The sequence below is a fragment of the Oxyura jamaicensis genome, chromosome 11 (assembly GCF_011077185.1).
Source record: "Oxyura jamaicensis isolate SHBP4307 breed ruddy duck chromosome 11, BPBGC_Ojam_1.0, whole genome shotgun sequence".
Taxonomy (NCBI): Eukaryota; Metazoa; Chordata; class Aves; order Anseriformes; family Anatidae; genus Oxyura; species Oxyura jamaicensis.
Window position 1 is genome coordinate 13,932,627 of NC_048903.1, and position 11,269 is coordinate 13,943,895.

Genomic DNA, 11,269 nt, shown 5'->3' on the forward strand with positions numbered 1-11,269 from the left:
TTATTGTCCATAACCCTCTGTTGAAACACACTTGGTTCAGTTATCTGAGAGAATAAAGGAATAAAGGTTCTTAGTATTTTCTAAGTCTTTAAATCTCAAATAATCCAGGGGAAAAAAAATCTGCAGATAATCTAAAACTGTCATTGTAGAATGTATAAAATAAAATCCCAAACTCTGCCTTTTTTCCTGGATTATGGGGAAAAAAAATAAAACTATTTAACAACAATATTTTTACATGACAGTCAAGTCTGAACTATTAAGAACCATTTTTATTCCTAATTTCAGTAACACTGAATAATTATTATACATTAATACTACAGATAATTACTGCTGTCAAAACAAACTGTCCACCTGCATTGCGTTTAGAGTTATATGCACTTCTTTTCCTAGGTAGTAGCTACAGTGTGTTTCATGTTCCTAGAAATCACTGTATTGTGGCAAATGCAGAGGAGAAGGACTCGTTCTACAACAGACAAAAAAACAGCAATAGATGAAGTGAAAAAGAGACAACAACATGGTTGGGAGCAGCAGGTAAACGGACAAGGTAAATAAGTCAAAGTAAGGCAGAGTGGGATAATGGGGAAGATCAGAGAAAGCTGAAAGCAGGTTAAGAGGCCCATTAAGCAGGAAGTCAGAGTGGTTCATTGCCAAAAAAAAAAAAAAAAAAAAAAAAAAGCTAGAAAAAAAGGCAATGTGGAGTTTGAAATATGTTAGAACTAGAAAGTAGCTTAAGGAAGTAGCTTAAGCATAGTCGGAGTGGAAAAAAGAATATGCAATAAATAAATTGTATGCTATAGAAAACTTTTAGTTTATGCAGTATATGTACATTTAGCAGTTACTGTAATGGGAGACAGTTTTTTTTTGTTGTTTTTTTTTTTTTTTTTATAGTGAAACCACCAACTCCTATTGTTGAAGACATGTTTTTCAGCCCCAGGATTGCATCCACTGTTCCAGAACTCCTGTGATGGGACAAAAGTGTGCTACCTAAATGAAAACATCACCGGTACCTTGTGCAATCTTTTTTTTTTTCTTTTTTAATGGCTATTTTTAGTGAACACATTACCCAACTCAGTTGCCATAGTGCCACCAAGAAAATGAGAAAGAAAATTCTGTAGTTAGCTATGTCAAAAAAAAAAATCAAGATAAAGTGATACTCAGATTGGACTCTTAAGTTTTGCTGTGACTATACAACAGCAGAGAAATGAAAACTACAGAGATGCTAACTGAAGAAAAAGATGCCACACAGAGGAAAATAATTAAGCACTGATCAGTATAAATTTGCTGAAAGCAATTTGCTCAATTTGCTATATTTTTACTAGGAGATGGGGATAATTCCATGTCAAAAAGCTTTTTTTTGTACCCCTTCTCCAGGGCTTTTACCTCTCACCAACTATAGTGGGCAGTTTTAAAAAAAAAAAACACTGTGGAAGATGAGCCACATTCTTAGATCAGCTGAGCTATAATGTTTTACATCTGAGGCATTTCAGAGAGTGATTCAGGGGAAGAAATATTACTAGAAACATATTTAAAGGGAAAATATATTTTAGTGCTCCCACAGAGCACTGAGATTTCAAAATCCTCTCATGCTATGCTGAAACAGAAATCTTAGGAAACCATGAACAGGAAACCATTAAAAAGGAACAAAACCAGGAAACCTCATGAAAACTGTCCACTTGTACTCCGCTTATCACAGCACTGCTCTGGAATGTGAAAGAGCCCGGTTCAAATCCCTACTCTGATCTTCACACAGCAATTCAAATCTGGAAAATGCTTTTCCAATCCAAAAAAGCTTCTGTCAAACCTTATGTGTTCCAGCAGAGCTCTGTTTTTGACAAGGAGATATTTTCTGATGAAAAACCATTTGTTAAAAAATCCTGAAATAGAATATTCCTGCATAGATGATACATTAAGAAAAACAGTCACTCATGGACAATATATAATATACAGTAATGGTTAACACACTCCAGCTCCTAAAAAATAAAGTCTTCAGTGGTTTTATGTCAGAGAGTCTTAACTGTATGAAAAGGATTATCAAACTTCGTTCTTGTTACAGAAGGGCTGGGCTCACCGATAAGACTGCATACCTGTTTAGCTGGAGAAAAACATTAAAATGCTGTTCAATTCGATAAGGATTGTGTGTTGGAAGGGATAAAAAAAAAATGTTATCTAGGAAATCAGTAAGTTTTAAGAAAATTGTCCTTATTCAGTAATTTGTAAGGACACAATGAAGTGTCAATTGTAAAATGTTGAAGTATATTAATGTAATAGAAGATCTTATGTTCATACTTGGCTAGACATTTTGATCTGAGAAAAACTGTCATAGATAACTAAGAACTGGCAATTTGTGGGCATTCTTTTTTTTTTTTTTTTTTTTTTTTTTTTCCTTGTATATTTCATATTTGGTCCTTCTGTTTCAAAGAAAATGCACTGATAATGTTGATGCTACATTTACATTTTAAAAGAGGAGGTCATACCGATGAGAACTTCACTATGGTTTAATTGCAGGAGAAAGAATTCAGAAAGAATGCAGGAAGAAATGAGTAATATTTTAGCTTCCCTTTTAAGGTAAACAATATGTTTATACATTTCTTAGAATGTACAATATGTGCCTCAGAGACTGGAATTTTACGGAGAAATTTCCTGCCTCCTCATGGGAAATTATATATTTAAGTAAGAGTTCTACAAATATGTATTATGTGTTGACTGTCTCTGAAGGAACTGTTCTAGTCTGATAGCTAAATACCTACTTATAAATCTCTCAAAATCCATATTATAGACCACCAAAGTGTAATACCTCATCCTGGAATGGTTCCAGCCTGTTGTGCAAATACATATTTAAGATGTATACAATGGATACTATTTATCTTAAACAGGCATATACACACACAGAAAATACCCTTTGGGAAATAACAATTCTCCCTGGACTCAGCTTGAAATGTACCAGAGTCTTCATCCAAAGTAATTAAATCATTCCATTCCCTTTGATTTGAAAGTACTCAGTATCTTGTAGGAAATGTTCAGCACCCATCAGAACAGGAAGATGGGAAACAGACTACAAGGAGTCAAAAATATATGTTGTATAAAATACTCTTACTTAGGGACAGAAATCCAAGGATACAGAAATCATATGTACAGCTGTATTAGTAGACGAAAAGGTCATACTCATTTTTTTTTTTTTGGAATGAAAGGAGGTCAGAGTGGGGGCTATTAAACCTACACAATCCCTCACAGGAGTAATCTAATGTCCATTTCTTGTTGGCATTACCATTATGCACCTGAAACCATGAGGATAAAAGATATTTTCTAACATATAAATGTGACTTTATTAGGTAGCAGATGGCCTGATCTTTCATATTTACACAATTACATATACTTGATAAATATCAATTATTCCCATTTTTTAAATGGGAGATATGTACAGCACTCCGGACCAGGATCCAGCAGACTACTTTTCTGCCCAGAAACAAAATTAATATACCTCACTCAAAAACCCCAGGGGAAATTGAGTTTATATTGCTAAATCTTTTTTAACCTCTGCTATAGCAGCACACAGAACACCTCTGAAATGTTATTTTATGCTAATTTTATGATCCAATGCCTATCTCTAAGGTGTATGTCTGTTTTTCATTGGCTGTCCTTCAGGCAAGAATAATTCTGGAGTTGACCAGTCCTGACCTGTGTCTGGTCTATGCAGTTCTACAGTGTCATCAAGGCTGAATGTAAGCAAAAATAATATACATCTTCTGCCTGATCTGCTACTGTGGGTTGTATAGTCTGGGATTGAAGGACAGAATACTAGTTTACATATGCTGAACATGTGCAAATAAACTGTATTCAAAAGATCCTAGAAACAGCAAGTATATTCTTCACCATTTTCTAAGGAACAAAAAGGGCTTTAATATTTGCATTGATACAAAATTTATTACAATTTTTCTTTAAAATCTGATTTAAGTTGAGCTTCCTTTGCCAATTAAAACTATATATATATATATAAAAAAAAAAAAAAAAAAAAAAAAAAAAAAAAACAGCTGCCACTTACACATCTGCCTAGACCTAAGTGTCTCCAAGTTTTTGGAGCTGAGCCATTCACTTCAGAAGAAAGAAATAAAATGTCTATCTACACTTTTGACTTTGTTTAAAGTTTCCTTCTTAGCTCAACTCCTAATTTAATCTCACTGGACTAAACTCTCAAGGCAGCATGAACCCTACTTCAAAAGAGACCTTGAAGAAGGAATTCTGAATTAAAGCAACACAAGTCCTACTTATGTATCCCAGACTGGAGATATAATAGCATTTAAATGTGGCTTTAGTCTCCACTTATTCTCTAAATAGACTCATTTGATATTCTTCCAGATCTTATTCAGTCAAAAGCTGAGAAATTGTTAGTAACTGCTACTATACTGTTTCAACAAGATTTTCAGATAATCCTGACGCTATTAAAGGGCAATGCCCTGTTTACTTTAATGGCACAGACTTCAGTCTGATGTACATAAAATACCTGGATAAAGAATAGAAAATTTGATGGTCAGCTTTCAAGTTGTTTGAGGGTAGGGAAAGAGGGGTACTCCTCAGAGCCACTAAATCTACATATAAGTAACTGCACTTAAAACAGCTGTGCTCTTTGGGGAAATTTTCAAGCTGTAAATAGGCTCAAATGTTTGCCTTTGTGTTTTGAGTGAAGTGGTTTGTCCTGAAAGCAACTTGACACATTTTATTCAGAGTTATCAGCTGTTGCTAACATAAACAGTTTTGAAAATCTGAAGTAAAATACATCTGTGATCATTTGGGCTGGATGAAACAGAACGATATGTGGCTATTTGGGTAAACAATGAGCAATGAGCATTCACTGGAGTTCAGAATTTAATATTATTCAGATGAATCAGTGAAAACATTGGGTGTAGAGCTATTTCAGCCAGATAAGCTAGAGTAAAAGCACATTCTTCTCTTCCTCCCCATTAGCAGAGTGCAGTTCATTTTCCACATTGTGTAAGGCCTCCTGTTTTCTTTTGTGTGTGTATTGTATATTTTATAGTTTTACAGTTCATATAAGGGGTCAAATCCTGAGCGATGATGAGTGATTGCTGTGCACACTGGTTTGAATAAGCATTCCAGAAAACCTGCCTCCATTTAAGATTCCGTTATCTACATATTGTTTACACAAATCTCATTGTCAGTTTTTTTGAAACAAGGGGAAAGCAATTGCCTTGAATAACATATTATTTCATTCTGTGTACAGTATGTGTACATAAACTGGAAAGTATTTTGCTTTCTTTATGCTAAAAAAGATTTTTTCTATAGTCAGTTAATGTATTTATACTTACTAAGTCTCTTATGTCTAGAGCAGAAAACAGACTTGAGAGATTGGTTCTGAAAAGACTTGGATAAAAAAACAGGGGATTTGTTCTAAAAAAAAATTACTAAATAAAATAGAAGGCAGGGCCAAAAGCCCAGGACCACGGTTATTCCTTGGCTTGGAATAACTGTGAGATTCCAAAACTTATTGGTAGGTATTCATGAAAGTTGGGATTCAGAAAGCATAAAATGCTGAACTCCAATAATCTTAACATTTCATTATCCTTTAACCAGTTTAAATGTTTGCATCTATGTAAACTTCCTCTGCAGTCTATACTTTCATTCTTTTGGATTCAATATAATTAGTTAGTGATGAAAATGGTTGTACAATGGCAGCAAGCATACCAAGTGAAAAGAGTGGACTATGCAAGAGTCTTCTTTAGCAACTTTTTTGGAGAGTCAGCTTTACTGAAGAAACTGGCTAATTCTTCAGTATTTTTCTGTTCTTGCTCATATTGCATGAGGTAATGAGGTAGAACATTCTGTCTTGTTTGTATTTTGCTCAGAAATTCTCTAATTATTGGCAGATAGTCGTCTTTGATGGTTTGACATGGAAAAAATCACATAAACACATGCTTAGCTGTTAACCCACCTAGAATCTCAGTATAATTTACAAGGTACCTCTATACTCTTCAGATATCATTAACGTATTTTGCTTGATATCTGCTCCTAGAGATACATAATCACATGTTCTTATCTTGATTCTTATTACATTTACTCTTAGAAGTTATGGCTTTGCCAACAGGCTTCCTTAGGTCTGCCTTGGTAAAAAAAAATAAAATAAAATAAAATAAATAAATTCACTAATAAAAACTGTACAATGGTACTTACTGAAAATAATGATAGTTATAAATGGTGCCAATAGATATTCTTCAGATTTAGTTTTTCTGTTTGTTTGTTTGCTTGTTTGTTTGTTTTGTTTTGTTTTGTTTTTTGAAGAGAGAGGATAGTATTTTCCGGGAATGATAAATGTGTTAGCAACTGTCATAGAATTTACTGCCATAAATTAAATTCAGTATTAAATTCAATGACAGCAACTTTTTGATAGTAAGTGTTTTTGGCTTAATAGCATGGAAAATTAGCATTAAATTCTTGACTGGATGAGAAACACACTACTACCTGCTCTCTCTAGCCCAGACTTTGGGAGTTATCACTTGGGAGAACAATCACAGAAACACTAACAGAAGCAGCCAGTATTTGAATCAGAGGAAATTATTAATCTTCTAGTGCTATCGATGAACTATATTATATAACCTGCATACAAAGTAACACAGGATTATACAAACCTTGCTTTTCAAAGAGCCATTTCTTTCTTTCAGTAGTACCTCCTTGATAGAAGCATGGCTGAGCATCCTCAGACTGGTGTACCTCTCTTCAGCACACAAGAGAATTTCTTACAACTGTAGGGAAACAGCAAGAGAGATCACGGTTAGATCATGATTGTGACTGAGTGAAGTAGGGGATTTTAAGGTACCAGTAGTCAAAAAGGACAGGAGACGTCCTGTAGAGGCGATGAGAAACTCATCTGCAGTTACTAAGGAACCATGAGCTGACAATTCAGATCAAAAGCTGCTGCACCTTAAAAGGTCCCTAGTATTAAATAATATAATTACTTACATATTTATTTTTTCCATTTTTGAAAACTTTTTGAAAACCTGTCTCCAAATTCTTAACTCTCATATACATTACTCTAGGTAGTATGTAACTTGTGTTCACGTATGCAACTGAACTATATTTCAAATGCGATGTTCCAAAAAAACAGTGTTGCTATCAACACCTGGGCAGAAGCCCTGCTCTTGCATGAACTCTGACTTTCCTAGCTAATGATATGCTTATGTTTTCCTAGCTTATGATGAGCAGGATACACAGCTGTAGTTCATAATTCCACCATTGTTCCTTTCTGCCTTAAAAGAAATGTACACCTTTCTATCCATGACAGAATTACCAATAAGATCACTACAGATGTCTGTTTTATTATTATTATTATTTATTTATTTATTTATTTTAATGTTTACCACTCTAAAAAAAAAACCTGTATGACTGCTGTTGAACCACCTAGTCTGGGATAAATCCCAAATATACCAATATACATATTTCCCAAGAAGCTCTAAATATATTGAAACTGGAGAGTAAATTAGCCCAATGGACCTCTGGTTATCACTAACAAGCCAGCCTGTTAACAGCTAACTTGGGTATTTCTGATCTTCCTTGCAGTATGTGGTGAAGATATACCACAGGACAGACTTTCAAAAAGAGAATACAGAAAACTTTGGACAAAGCTTATAAAACAACTCCTAATGTGTTTCATCATCTTTGACTAACTTAACCATAGACAACTGTAACCATAGACAAATTGTAACCATGAAAAACAGGTTAAATCTATCCTAACAGGCAAACCTTTTCTTTATTGCCCACATTGCCTGACTTCCTCATTCTCATTTCTAAGCATCAGTTAAATTCACCTGCACTGCGCCACCATCTTCCCACATACCTGTGGATTTGCCCGTTCTTCTGCTTCCCTCTGTAACATTTTTCACTCTTATCTTCACTACTCATTTAAAGTTTCTGTACTGAAAGCATTACTTGAATTCCCCATAGCTCTTATCAGCATCATAACCACTAGGTACCATTAAAAACATGCAAATGAAAATGCTCCTCCAGCCAAAAACAAACCAGCCAACCAACAACCTCAGCCAACTGCAAACCTATGAAAAGCACCACGAATCCCTTCCCACCCATCTTCCTCCTCTGAACCTCTACTTGTCCTTCTCATTTCTCTTCTCTGTGTTTCTATCTTATTTGAGAAATCATATTAAGATGGCATATTTCATTTACTCAGTTAACTTATAATGACTAGTGTGGTAAATAATAGTTGAGTTTGTGCTCTTAGTGCTCTTATGATCTGGCTCTTGAGAATGGTCTCACCTTTATAAGTGACCTTTAACAAAGCACTGGTTGGTTACCATTTGGGACACCTCTGTGAGCTCTCCAACCATATGACAGCAGACATCTCCCTCAAGTTTGTGAAGTTCAGTGTTACCAAGCCAGATTCTGTCATCAGCTGGGTCACACTGCAGGGCTTCAGTTGGATGAGGTTAAAGAAAAGCAGATGTGCCTCCATTTGGTACTCCCTTGTGACTGGGAATCCTGCAGACTTCACAGAGATTTCCTATCTGTTCACCTGCCAAATATATCAACTGGTGCTTGTGCAAACTGGCATATAACAGTTTTGTTTGGATGAATGGTTAGCATTTAAAACACACTCCATACAAGGTCCCTGGCAAACTATATGCAAAGATGTGTGCTTTGATTTTTCTCACATTTCTAGCTGCATATCCTCCCCCTTGTTTTTCTACTACAGCTCAGGCTTCACTGGCATTTAGTACATTGGTCATTCATCCTCATTTCTTCCCCGCTGTCCCTCACCTCATTAGCCTTCTGCGTACGGTCTAAGTCCAGCACACCTTAGGTTCACAACTTAGTGTTTATTAGTTTAGTGCCCAGCAGTAAACTTACATGTTGAAGCTTGTACACTGAGCACCTCAGACAACACACTTTCTCAAAAAATACATCATCTCATACAGGCTGCACAAAAAAATCCACATTTCTGTATGACAAAATAGGCAATCAGATCTGCAAAATATTCTTTAGATTATCATCGGCTCAGTTGTATCCAGGTTAACCACAATGCAGCTACAAACCCATACAAACGTATAGGAACAAGAATAGGAGAAAGCATAGATGTATTTTGCATTAAGTGTCAGGGGTCAGGTTAGAAGTTCAGTACAAACAGAATGTTACTGTCAGTGATGTACATAGGTTCTGTTCTGTACATTTGTTTAATCTGTGTTCAGAGAGAAGTTCAACCGAGAGGTTTGGATTTGGGGCTGATGGCTACACAAAGAGTGACCCACCCAAGGTCATGCAGCAAGTCAGCAGTTTAATTAGGATTTGATCTCAGAATTTTCCTGGCTCTTGGCTATTTGCTCTAACAAGCAGCTGGTACAACCTTCTAAAAACATTTATTTAGATGGTCAGTGGCCAAGAATGAAACCTGTTCCAGGCAGCTGTGTTCACTGCTCTACTACTCTGTTATTCAGAAATCTAGATAAATCACCACTCAATGAAGTGGTTGGATAGTAAGAAGGGATTTGGGAGTTTCAGTGGATTGCAAGCTGAACATGAATCACCACTTAGGTATTGCACAAAGGGAAACACCATACTGGGATTATAAGCAAAAATACGACCTGCAGGATACAGAAAGAAATCTCTCAGCTCAGCACTCACAACTCCTCAGTTAATTTAAGTCCACTTGTGGGCAACATACTCGGAGAGACACGAACCAATTTGAGAGAATCCAGAAGTGAGGAAAAAAATGATCAGAGGCTGAGAAACACAGCTTACGAGAAAAGAAGAAGGAAAAAAAAATGAAGAATTCAATCTGCTTTCTAGGGTGTGGTGAACAGGGCAACAAGCAGAGGGATTACATTGCAATGAATAAGGTACAGCTTAGATAGCAAAGAAAAGCTACAGACAGCATAGCAGTAGAGGGGTGTAACTGTTTCATTTGGGTTCAATCCTGTTGTAATGAAGAGGATAGAAGGATGGCAAGATACTGCATATCACAGTTGCACTTGAGTGTCGTTCTTTTCAGCACTACAGTGTGCTAGAAGTTATTGGTATGATGTAAACTGAATTGTCATTTATGTATTTCAAATGCCCACCTGTATCACCTCTCAGTGCCCACTGATATTCACAAAGTAAGGAGTACTAGAAGCTCAGTACCCTTCTCTCTCTTTCTGCCACCTGGGACTATGTTCTCAAAGCATTCATGCCGAGCTGTTCCCTAGCTAGACACCCCCCATCCTGTACCACGATGTAGGATTGTTAGTCACATCCCAGGTGCAGAACTGCTCTTGTCTTTACTGAACCACATGGAAGGATTTTATTTTATTTATTTATTTATTTATTTTCAGCTCATTCCTTACCCTGTCACGTCTTTGTAATGGTCTTTGTCACGGTATCCTTCTTCTGCTATGTAACATCAGCTGATCCACCCAATTTGGTGTCATCCAATAACCTGCTGAAGATTTCACCCCATTGAACAGGTCACTAATGAATATTTAAACAATAATAGACCCTTAGTGGCATTAGCTACTAAGAAAGAAAACTTTTAACTGGCCACCATCCAGACTTATGGCAAGTTCCTGTTAGCTACTGGATGCCGTAAGATCCATATTGCTTTAAGGTACAAACATATGGCAGAGCACCAGAGAACCTTGCAGAATTAAGCGCAATCTATCACTTAGTGCATATGTGCTCCCCTACATTTCCCCTAATCCCTGTTCTCACACACAGATTCCCTTTGTGGGTGAAGAGACCAAGCCTTGGCTTTAATAACATGAACAGTTTTTGAGTGGGAAAAAATGTGTACAATACCTTATTCAGAAACACCAAATCAAATGCCCATAAATAAGAGGAATTAGGCTTCAAGTGATATTCTGCAAAGGTGTTGACACACAGAATGTCTTGACAGCCCATCTGGTAAATGCGGATGTCATTCAATACTCAGAATTTCCCAGTGAATGGCATGCCAAAATCTCACTAGAATAAGGAATTGTACACCAAATGCCAATCATTCATTATTTTCTAATTCCCTAAGGAGTATTTTTCATTCAGTTTGGCATTTATAAAGGAAAAAAATGCTGTGCCTCTGTAAATGAAAATTCTGTACTTTTGTATCAATCCAAGGGTTGACACTTACAATGCATGCCAACTGCATGCAGGCTTCTCTGAGGGATGACCATGTGGAAGATATGGAAATGGTGATGCTATGAAGAAAAACAAAGGCCTCATTAAAATGCTACTGAATTTTCCTTGTTTGTTTTCATTTTCTAGATTACCAGTCTAGGAGAAA